Source organism: Glycine max, chromosome 2, assembly GCF_000004515.6.
Source record: "Glycine max cultivar Williams 82 chromosome 2, Glycine_max_v4.0, whole genome shotgun sequence".
Taxonomy (NCBI): domain Eukaryota; kingdom Viridiplantae; phylum Streptophyta; class Magnoliopsida; order Fabales; family Fabaceae; genus Glycine; species Glycine max.
In genome coordinates, this window is record NC_016089.4 from 50,149,109 (window position 1) to 50,160,090 (window position 10,982).

The window sequence follows — 10,982 nt, forward strand, 5'->3', positions numbered from 1 at the left end:
ATGAAGCGAAACTGCTATTTGGATCTTCGTCTTCAGTCTTCGTCTCCTCATCCCTATCGTTCAATGCAAGCAATCTGGACTCTTTCTTTTCAGTATTTTCGTTACGATTCCCTTCATTTGTATATCTCAGGAATTAAGCAAGTGGGATTCTTCTTACGTTATTTGCTAATTCTTCTCATTTTCTGTAAGATTTTTGTAGGAATAGGACGTTGAACATACACAATAAACTTGTAGCTATTCTTCATAATGGACGCCAATGCATTTTTGACACGGCAGAACTTCAGGTAATTAATATGCCTAATTATACTTTATATCTTCCAACCTTCTATGTTTTTAAACCATGTTTTCATGCTTTATCTTCTTCTCTGAAACTGGAAATCAGCATTTAGCTCACAAAATGGGAGAAGCAAGCTTGTGAAATTAAAAAAAAACTAATAAATGAAATAATTATACAAATTTTTTTATCTTAATCCTCCGGTTCACGAGAGAAAAAAGACTATGACTAATATGGAGAACGGTTAGAAAATAAGTAAAATTTGAAAAAAAATCATTTCTGTTAATAATTATACAATTTTGATTGAAAGGAAATAATTATTAAAATTAGATGGGATTAAATTAAATTAAATGAATGCTTGTAAAAAAATGATTAAGAGAAAATAAACTATACAAGTATAAAATAATTTTACATCATCCAATCACAACATATTAATATGATAAGTTTACAAAAATATATTATAAATTATACCAACAATGATTTATGATTAAATACCGTTTCTCAGTGTATCACCATCAAATTCATGATTTAAACTATAAAAATATATGCAGGCAAGAGTGATAATATGGTTAGCAAGTCGAGAAATGGAGGGAAGCACAGGCTTGCATTCTGAAACCTTATTAATACATGTCTCGCGAGGCCTTTCCATAAAGAAATCACTTCAAAATTTCCTTCAGAGGAGAATCAGAAAGAAAAGGTCTCAGCCACATCTCCCTTGTAACCCAAAATGACAAAAATATGAATTAAATCCTAGCTTGTTCCCCTCTGGGGGCAGGAAAAATCCAGATCTGCACGAGTATAATACTATCTGGTCTGGCACATTTCTTGAATGAAGAAAGGCTCTGCCAACCCACCACCACGACAGCTTTGTTAATGTCACTGCAACATAATAATTCAGATTTGCGTGCTTGGGCAAAATAGACCTGACTATCTGGTCTTGATGATGTGCATCTTATTTTAGATTAACTCTTGGCTAGTGAGACTTTCGTGTCTCATTTGTAGGTTGTTGTGCATTTCTAATTCATTCCACTGCAAAAACCAGTAAACTCCAGTCCAATATGTGTATTAATACACAGGAATGAGTCGATTAGTAGTTATATATTTTTTTGGTATAACATGCATAATATGGATTTGCAAATGCTGAAGACTTTAATGAAGCGGTTATAATATATGCATTTGTTATATAACATGAATGTAATGAGTGTATATATGTACGAACATGATAGATTATGATTTAAATGGGTATATATGCATCTTGAAAATTAATGTAATCATATATAATTGTGTTGACGTGAGGAGTAAAAAATTAATTATTTTAGTTTCATTTCATATACATCTGAATTAACATATTAAATTTGAATTGAGTTGTGATCAAAGTGGTAGAAATTTTCTTTCTTTTTAAACATTTAGAAATTAAAATTATGTCTAAGACTTAAATGTATAATGAAATAGAAACAATTACTTAAGATATCTGAAGAAATAAGCATGAACAGAAAGCAAGAACAAGACCATGTACCCAAGTTCAACCAAGATTTTGTAATAAAACATACTAGCAGAGAGCCATTGCAATTTCTTATATATAATAATACACATAAGAAGGGGGGAAATTATTATAAAAACTCAAACAAAAATATACATTGATTCAAGTGAACTAGACATGACGATCACAGAGCCTAAAGACAAGGTGGAGTGTCGTCGATTATTCCTTCTGAATATTACAATGCCTTCAGAAAGAGGAATAGTAAATTTATCGGTGAGGGTCTTGACAAAGAGCTGCATGGAGAAATAATTCATGTAGTTGTAGACCTTGCCTTGTTGAGATCTTGGAGGAAGGTTTTCAACATGAGAGTTCCAGTCTTATTATTATTGCCACCCATGATTCTTTGATTGAATATCCTTAACCGGGTATCCATTTCCTTATCTTGTATGAACCTTACAAGTGCTTCTTCAACATCCTTTGGTTCAAGCCCAATATTGAGTTTTAAGCCTACCCTCCAAACCTGAACAACATAGGCAGAGTTGACCACCGGGTAGCAAAGCAATTTCTTTTGGAACTGTAAAGCCTCCAATATGGAATTCCAGCCGCAGTGAGTGATATAACAAAGCCACAGAGTTATGCTGCAAAATCTGATTCTGTGGTGCCCAAGAAACGACCATGGTCATGCCTCTGCCTTGCTGCTTCATAACCCTTTCCAAAAACCCAACCGGTAAGCCTTGGCGCCAAGTGGACCTCAATACCCAAATGAAAGGCCTCCCTGAAGCCTCGAGTGCCACTTTGCTTCCCCAATGGGACTCACCCAACTGACTTCGCCTTCTGCTTTGCTAGCCACTTCAAGCAGCTCATATCTTCTTCCCAAAAGCTCACCATCAATCCTACAATTACAAATAGGACCTATCGGAAACACACGTGGACAACCTTTAAACTTGTTCTTGTTGTTTGCCGATTCGAGTTTGCTTTCATCGGGAAAGGAATTCACCAGGAGCCATTTCAGAGCACTTGATCTCACCAAAGTTCTTTTCCAAAATTTAAATCTTGCTTTCCTTGCTGCATCTGTTCCAACAAGCCATGGCAGGTCCTCTGTTGAAATCACCGGCAGCTCAGGTTCAAGGCTAAAATTTCCCTCATGTTGCGGAAGTCCTGCCAACACAGGGCATGCAACATCATCGGCTATTGGTTTATAAAAACATAGACAATCTCCTTTCGTAAATAAAAAGTTCTTTACATCACTCTATGTACATGTATGTATGTACTCCTTATTAATTAATTAGGTAAACAAACTAAATAGGCACTTTAAATTAACATCAGATTTGACTACATGCAAATTCTCTAGTATCCGACATTATTTCCTATGCTGTATTGCTGTCGGTGTCATAAATAAATAATTGGAAAAAATGTCGAGTGTAAATCACGTTTTGGACGGAAAGGAAGTGATGGATAAAAGAGATAAAAAGAACAAAGTTTATATATATAACAATTGCTCAAGTGGTTTTGGTGTGGTTCATTTTATCATAATGAAAGTTTCATTTTAATAAAGATTTATATTAAAAACATTTATGAGACATTGCATGTGAAATTTATCCTAACAAAAAAGGTTAGCCTAGTACTAGTAGTAGTAAAATAATGTAAAATTTTCAGTTTCACTAACAGCCAAAGAAGATACGGGTACTATAGCTATGAGCATTGACTATGGGTTGCCCATTCATAATAGCATAGTATGTAGGATGGTTGGTTATTAATAACTGTCAAACCGGTGGAATTGTTATGGCAATAAATGAAGGGTTGCCGTAAGCAGAAGTGCTGAAGACAAAATTTGTTTGTTTTTTAAGGAGTGTTGGACTAATACAGCAATATAAAGTAATTAAAAATGATAAAAATAAGAATAAAGTTAAAGTGTGAGGATGGAAGGAAAGAACCAGTATTGGCAGAAAAGAAGCCATGGCCATGCCCAGCTTCCTTTTGGTCTGGCAGAGCCACCCACTTTATTTCATCGTCCTTCTCCTTCGCTATCTCAAACCCCTGCCTCACAAATTCCCAGCCTAGCTTTTGCATTTCCTTCTTCTTTTTCTTTTCTTACCATCATCTTCTTCTAAGTCAACACCATATATATATATATATATATATATATATATATATATATATATATATATATATACTACTACCATCCTCTATATGATCGTGCACCAAATATTATTGCGCATGTGCCTCAAAAATATTTATTACATCCTGCCATATAATAACTAACTTACTTTAATCCTATAATAATTTAAATAAATATATTGGTAAGATTAGAATTTGACATACATGTTCCCTCCCTAACGCGTAAGCTAAGCTGGTGGTTATGGAGTTGACGCCATGAATTGATTTGATGCTGCCTTCTTCTTGCTCAAAATTATTCATCGGCGTGTGGACTGTGGGCACCAGATGACATGATAAATATTTAACGTAGTCTACCACGACTACATGTTTATAATTGCAACTTCCTATATATGTACTTCTTTTTTAAAACTTATTAAATTAAATTAAATTACATACTATACTATGCTGAAATTAATACAAACTATCATGATTTCGAATGGCATAATAACTTTTTGATAAAAATAATATAAGAAATAAATAATTAATATAATTACTAACATGATGTAATTATTAGAAAAAAAATATAAAAAATAATTATGGATGTCAACAAGTATTTGCATTTATCGGGTGTAAAAAATCAGTGCTCTTTTTGGCTAGAACAGGTCGTCTTTGTTTTGTCCTTTTGCGGTGAGCTATGTGTTATATTTTAATTTGTTTTGCTTCAAAGTTTGTTATAAAAAAAATATCTAGGACTAAAACGAGTTTTGGTCGTTAACACAATTATTTTTTAAAGGAAATTGGAATGTTAACTACCAGGCCTGCCTCTGCTTTCGTATAATTTTGGCTTCCAGACACCAAACTTATTACTCTATATGCTTAAGTCATCTTTTAACAAGGACAATAATAGTATAACAGTAATGTTGTTAGTTTATAGACTTATCATGTTATCAAATAATCTGACATAAATGTCAAGTATAATTTTTTAGGTAAAATATGTTTTCAAAGGTTTTGAATAATATTTTTTAAAAATTCTTATACGTTCAAAACAATCATAACAATAAATGATGTTAGACTAATTGATAAGAAGATTTAAAAAGTAATTTACGAATAAAAGAAGTACACATGATTTTCATGTTGTATAAATTTATTTTTAATTGTTTATATTTGAAGAATATAATACTATTAACTACATAGTGATGTAAGATGAGATACTTGATACTTTTATTTATATTTGTTATATATTTTATCTAAAGGAAAATAGAAACAAAACTAAAAAAAAATCCAATCTAAACTGTTTTTTTTAATAGAATTGGATTGGATTTGATTTAAATCTTAAAACAAACCGTATCAAATAGTTAATTAAGAAAATTAAAATTATTGGATGGAATAAACTTTTTCTTTAAAATTAATCTAATTCAATGCATGCATGAACACATTCTACATGTACATGTCGTGCAATTGCACAAAAGATTTATCTTATTTGTTTTTTTTTTATTATGATATTAGTACCAACTAATTTTCATGAGAAGCAATGACCAATTTATATGGGAACTACACATTATCCCAAAAAGATTTATCACAAGTTGCCATATTTTGTGTGTAAAAAAGGGAAATAATTAGTTAGCACACTATTTTTTTTTCTTTTTTTATCACATAAATTTAGAAAAAGGAAACCACTTATAAAATATGAATAATTATGTTTAACTTACTCTATGGAGACAAATAAGAATTCAAATATGTCATTTATTATCTGTGATCCTATCTTGTTTTACTTGATCAATTTTTTTTAGAGTCGGTCAACATAATACTCTAAAAGAGAGACTATAACAATGAAATAGAAAATAAATACTAATTAGATGACAGTATTACAAATTATTTATAATCGTATAACTAAAATAAATGATCAAACCTTAAAAAATATTAAATACAGTCATTCATAGTTCTGATTAAAATTAGACATGTTTCCTCTGTCTGTATATGTACGTAAGTAATGCGTGAGGCTAACATATATGCATCTAAAATTTTAGGGTGAAATATTCTAAAGTGAGATAATTCAGTTGTGTAAATTAGACCATATGTCCACTCCATAAGGATATCCTTTCCCACGACATAAATACGTATCATGCATATATTGAATTAAATTTGTGCACTAGGACTCGAATTAAAAGTATAAACCAAGTGTTATCTTTTTTATTTGGGGTGAGAGAGCTGGCCTCGTTTGTCATATCTTCCGACTTCCGTTATTTTAAACACCAACAATTTAGAACGCGCCATGTTTGGTGACAGGCAAAAATATTCTTAAAATTTGTGGAAGTGATGCACAGATATTTCTTCTCTTAGATACCAATGTAATCCATGTGCACAAAGAATGAACTAGCTTCGTCCTTTCTCTTTATTTTTTACAAAATAGTACCCCTTAACGCAAATTATTGAAGCTTCAAATTTCCCACGTAATTAACCATAGAGTCTAACAAGTTACAACTATTAAATTGTGGGATGCGGGATGCGTAATACTAATATCAGGAAAAAGAAAAAGATGGTTTGTGTGCGTAAATTAATTGATTGGCTTAACACTTGTTGGCTCCAATAATTATTATGCATCTTCTCTTGTTGGTCTGCACGGATAACACTAGGTTGAGGCACAATTGGAGCAAGGTCCTCCATTTGATTTAATGTGGATCGAACTTATTCCAAGAATCCATCTTTTAAATTAAAAGGCCACATATATATTCCAAGGATGTGTGGAAATAGAATTGAGCTCTTATCACATTATCGAATCTTTCCCCGTTGAATTTTGAGTTAACCTAATTACTTTATGTAACATGAAGCTCAATTCATTCGTAAAACAGTCTTTTTCTTACCGAATTGACTCGAGTTAAATTAAACACAGTCCAGAACTATATATCAAGTATAAAGTGGCGCATACGTGGAAAGAGATTGATGAAGTCCGTCACAGTTTTATACTACTGCACTAGTTTGGCAAGAAATATGATGATAGGATAGGTTAGGTATATATGTATACTTACTGCTACAGCCAGAAATTATAAATTGAGGAGCGAACTAGCTAGCTAGGTGCTAATATACGACTTAACGTATAGATAGTGCGAATAATATATGCAGCCATGTGCATGCGCCTTAAAAGGCAATAGCAACAAGACATATGCATGAGAAACAAAAACACTAATCATTATGGAGAGAGTTATTGGTGATGATGTACCTGCTTCTGCTTGCTAGTGGAAATGAAAGCATATGCAAATCAAATTGCTATCTTGAGAACAAAGAGACGAGTGCGTGCACGTGTTTATTATGCAATGCAATCAATTCGACGCTGTGGGACCTCCATCACCCACCCACTGTTCATTATTGCGTCCGCGTGCCAAATATATGTACTCCTATATATATGCCTCCAAAATTAATTAAGCTCGTTTGTTTATTTTGGTATTAATCATAAAGAAATATTTGACGTGGTGACAATATTTTGGGTACATGGAGTTGAAGCGAAGAAAAGAAAAATCACAAAACCACCGTGTCTTTATTGTTTATTTTAAAATTTAAAAACATGTATATCATTTTAACAATTCCATTTCGATTCAAATGAGTCTGAAGACTAGCTAGGCATCTTAATTGGTTTACGATCCTCAACTAACATGGTTACAATAACATGCCAATTAAGATGACACCACCACCCACATTTCGAGCTGAAGATCCTCGTTCAAAACTATCTCATCCGTACTGGGATACAATTATTCCTGAGACGTGCTTAGTCATTCTCTCCATCATTTCAGGAATCAATCCATGATCTTTCGTATTAATTGATAAATGATTACAAGCAAGTCAAAACTTAAAATTAACAATAACCTCATTGGAATGAACTTCTATCATATACTACTATCTGATAAGTATCTACCAATGCCTATATATAATAGGAGTTGACCCAGTATATATGTAGCTAGATATACTGTACTATTCTCTCCGTTGCTATTTCTATTACTTTGTTAAAGTTTCTACTCCATTGAGCACTAAAGTTTTTCCTAAAACTGGATATATAGGTTGTGATTAGCGAGCTGGCTAGTTCAACAGCAGGCTTAGGCCTTAGTGCTGTTAAGAGTAGCCCATATATAATTACTGCAAGTCGTCCATCTATACAGATTTAGTACTTGTTTATTACATCGCAGTTGCAGTTTTGCGAACCAACTTAATTATTTAACTCACATAACGTATATTCCTCTTAAAAAACAAACTAATTAATTGTATATACTTGATTGTTCTTTAGTTTAAATTTGGCATCATTTAATGTTTGTTTGTTTTTTAGGTTATTATTTAACTTTTTTTAACATAACTTTTCATGTTTTTATTTAGGGTCCACTAGCTAGCCCATGGTGCCCGCCAACACACAAGCAATAGCCCACAGTACAAACCAACTCATTTATTTCACGAGTCATCAGCTTGTCTCAACCTGTTATTTGCAAACCTACGTGAACTAGCTGACTTGTATACTTAGTGCTACTGTTTTCCTATAAAAACATTAAAAGTAATTTAAACACCCAAAATGTATTTAGCATCTCCTGATAGAGATATAATAGGTGATGCGACATAAGATAAAGATAGAAAAAATAATGATTGTTAATTATGTGTTTAAAATTTTTGAATGTTCACAAATCATTCAATTATTAAAAAAAATCTCATATATATTTAGACATTCATACCAACAAACTTTAGAAAAATGAAGAAACATTGTTGGTCACATTGTGTGGCTCAAGCCGTGTTTGGCTTGAAGCAATGACCACATTGTGAGGTTCAAGTCTTTGATCGATCAAGTGTTTTAGTTGTAAAAATATGTTTACATTTTTTTTTTCCAACTAGGTTTGTGAGTTTTATGGACATCAGCCACATGTTACTAAGGGTGGCACCACTGACAACTTTCACCAAATGTTGACACATATAAGCCTGAAGATATCTTTTTAAAAAAAACTCTAGATGACATGATAATTTTGCAAATGTCAATATTGACTCACCTAATGACTCCAAATGTCATCAAGTGAATGTTACATATGTCACGTACGTGGAGTGCAAACCTTTTTTTTATATAAAAAAAATGTGATACAAAAAATACTTATTAACTTGATAAGTTTGTTCTAAGATGCCTGAAAAAACCTAAATTTAATAATATTTTTTGTAAGAACCTTTTTAATATATAAAAAAAGTTTTATAAAATGTCTCTATTTGATCAATCATCCCTTTCTTAAAAAGTGGTGTACTTTGTATAATAAAGTTAACGGTCAAGTGGAGAGTGAGTTACTATACAATAACATTTTGACAGCATAGATTGATTAGGTACTTTGGGCATCATAAAAGGAGAAGTAATTGAATAAATAGTTTTAGCTTTGTGTATGCTTGGCAAACACTTCACCTAGTTTTTAGCTTTTTAATTATTTGAAATATTTTGTCCAACATTCTTAACAATATTTGATCAATAAATTTTTTTTAAGAAGCTTATAACATTTTTTTATACTTTAATTCAAATAATACTTTTAAGATATTAATTTCTAGTTGTTTATGTTTTTTTTATCCTTAAATTTTTTTATTAATTTTCCATATTATCCTTTTTCTTAACCAAGGCAGAATTTGATTATTTTTTGGTTTCTCGTCTTATATTATTTATTTAAACCATTAAACTACTTACATAATTTATTATATGATCTTAACACTAAGCTTCGAAATATTTTAACCACTACACTAATCAGCATAATAAAAATATGACATCTACTTTAGAGTATGTTAATTTATTTCATTTTAGACTTGGTATGGAATATTTTAAGATAAAATATAAGATTGATAGTAAAATATATAATAAAAATATGTATAATAATTAAAACTAAAAAAATATAATTAGAATAACTAATCCATAAATAAAAAATTACAAAAAAATTCACATTAAATCAAAAGTAGATAATGTAATCAGAAATATATCAATGTACCAAAAAAAACTCAAAAATAACATAAAATTATTAACATAAGTGATTTGATACTTGAATTTCTTAATTAAAATGATATTTAATTCTTTAATTCCGAGCTTGGACATGTAGTTTCAGCTCAAGATATCACTCTATTGCAAAATGAGTTGATATCACTCTATTACAAAATGAGTTGATCAGGTGAGAGGAGAATTAGTTATATGTTAAATAAGAAGATCCAAATACCTTGTCAAGACAAAAACAAAAATTCAAAATTACATTAAAAAAACATTAATATTTACGTTGGGTGCCTATTGGTTTGGAGCAATTACGTCAACCAAAAAACAAACCAATCCCTTCTTGATGCAGTTGGCCCCCCAATCTAATTAAACCAATCTAATTTATTTTGATTTGTCCAATTTTTTTCTTCCTTGAAAGTGATTTAACTAATCTGTAAACACTCGGAATTTAGATGAGGTTATATCCTTGTTGGCATCGTACCCACTTTATGAAAAGTAATGAGCATTGATGATTCATCTGTTTTAAAAACCTACATGGGCAAAATCAATCCATATAATCTGAAACCATTAAAACATTTGTTTCCCTTATAAATCATAATTATTTTTTTATGAAAGATAATCTAACTTGACCTAAATAGAATTATAAACAACAAAACTTTTCTTCTAATTCTAAATACTTAATGCAATTAAATATCCAAAACACAGATTTTATATCATTAATTAAACTGAAACATGTGTTAGTTAATTTATGAACTTAATGGTAAAACATTTTCCCTTTGAATTGGTTTACCTTTATGGAATATTAGAAACTGGGCTCTCTAAGTGTTTAAGATAAAGGATATATGAAGTTAATTAAGACAGCATCTAAAATTCTCAATTTATACTACTATTTCAAAACCCATAAAATTTCTAATTTTATGTTATCTTTGTAAGATAGACGCTAGACGAAGCACGAGTAACTTTGAAAGTAACAGTGGCTTTTGGTATGATATAGGCTAAAGTAAGCTGTCCTAAAGTAAAAAGATACAAGGGTATAATATTGCACTAAACCTCAAAGGTAATGAGAGAAACAAAAAATTATAATTTACATTCCTATAAACAGGACAAAAGTATTTTAAATATCTGTAAAGATCAAAATTAAGCGCTGGATTAAAAAT

At 30.9% G+C, this 10,982-nt stretch overlaps 1 pseudogene; it reads right to left on the reverse strand.

The window, feature by feature from the left end:
* Positions 1-1,802: 1,802 nt before the first annotated feature.
* Positions 1,803-3,824, reverse strand: LOC121174317 (UDP-glycosyltransferase 82A1-like; annotated as a pseudogene).
* Positions 3,825-10,982: the final 7,158 nt, after the last annotated feature.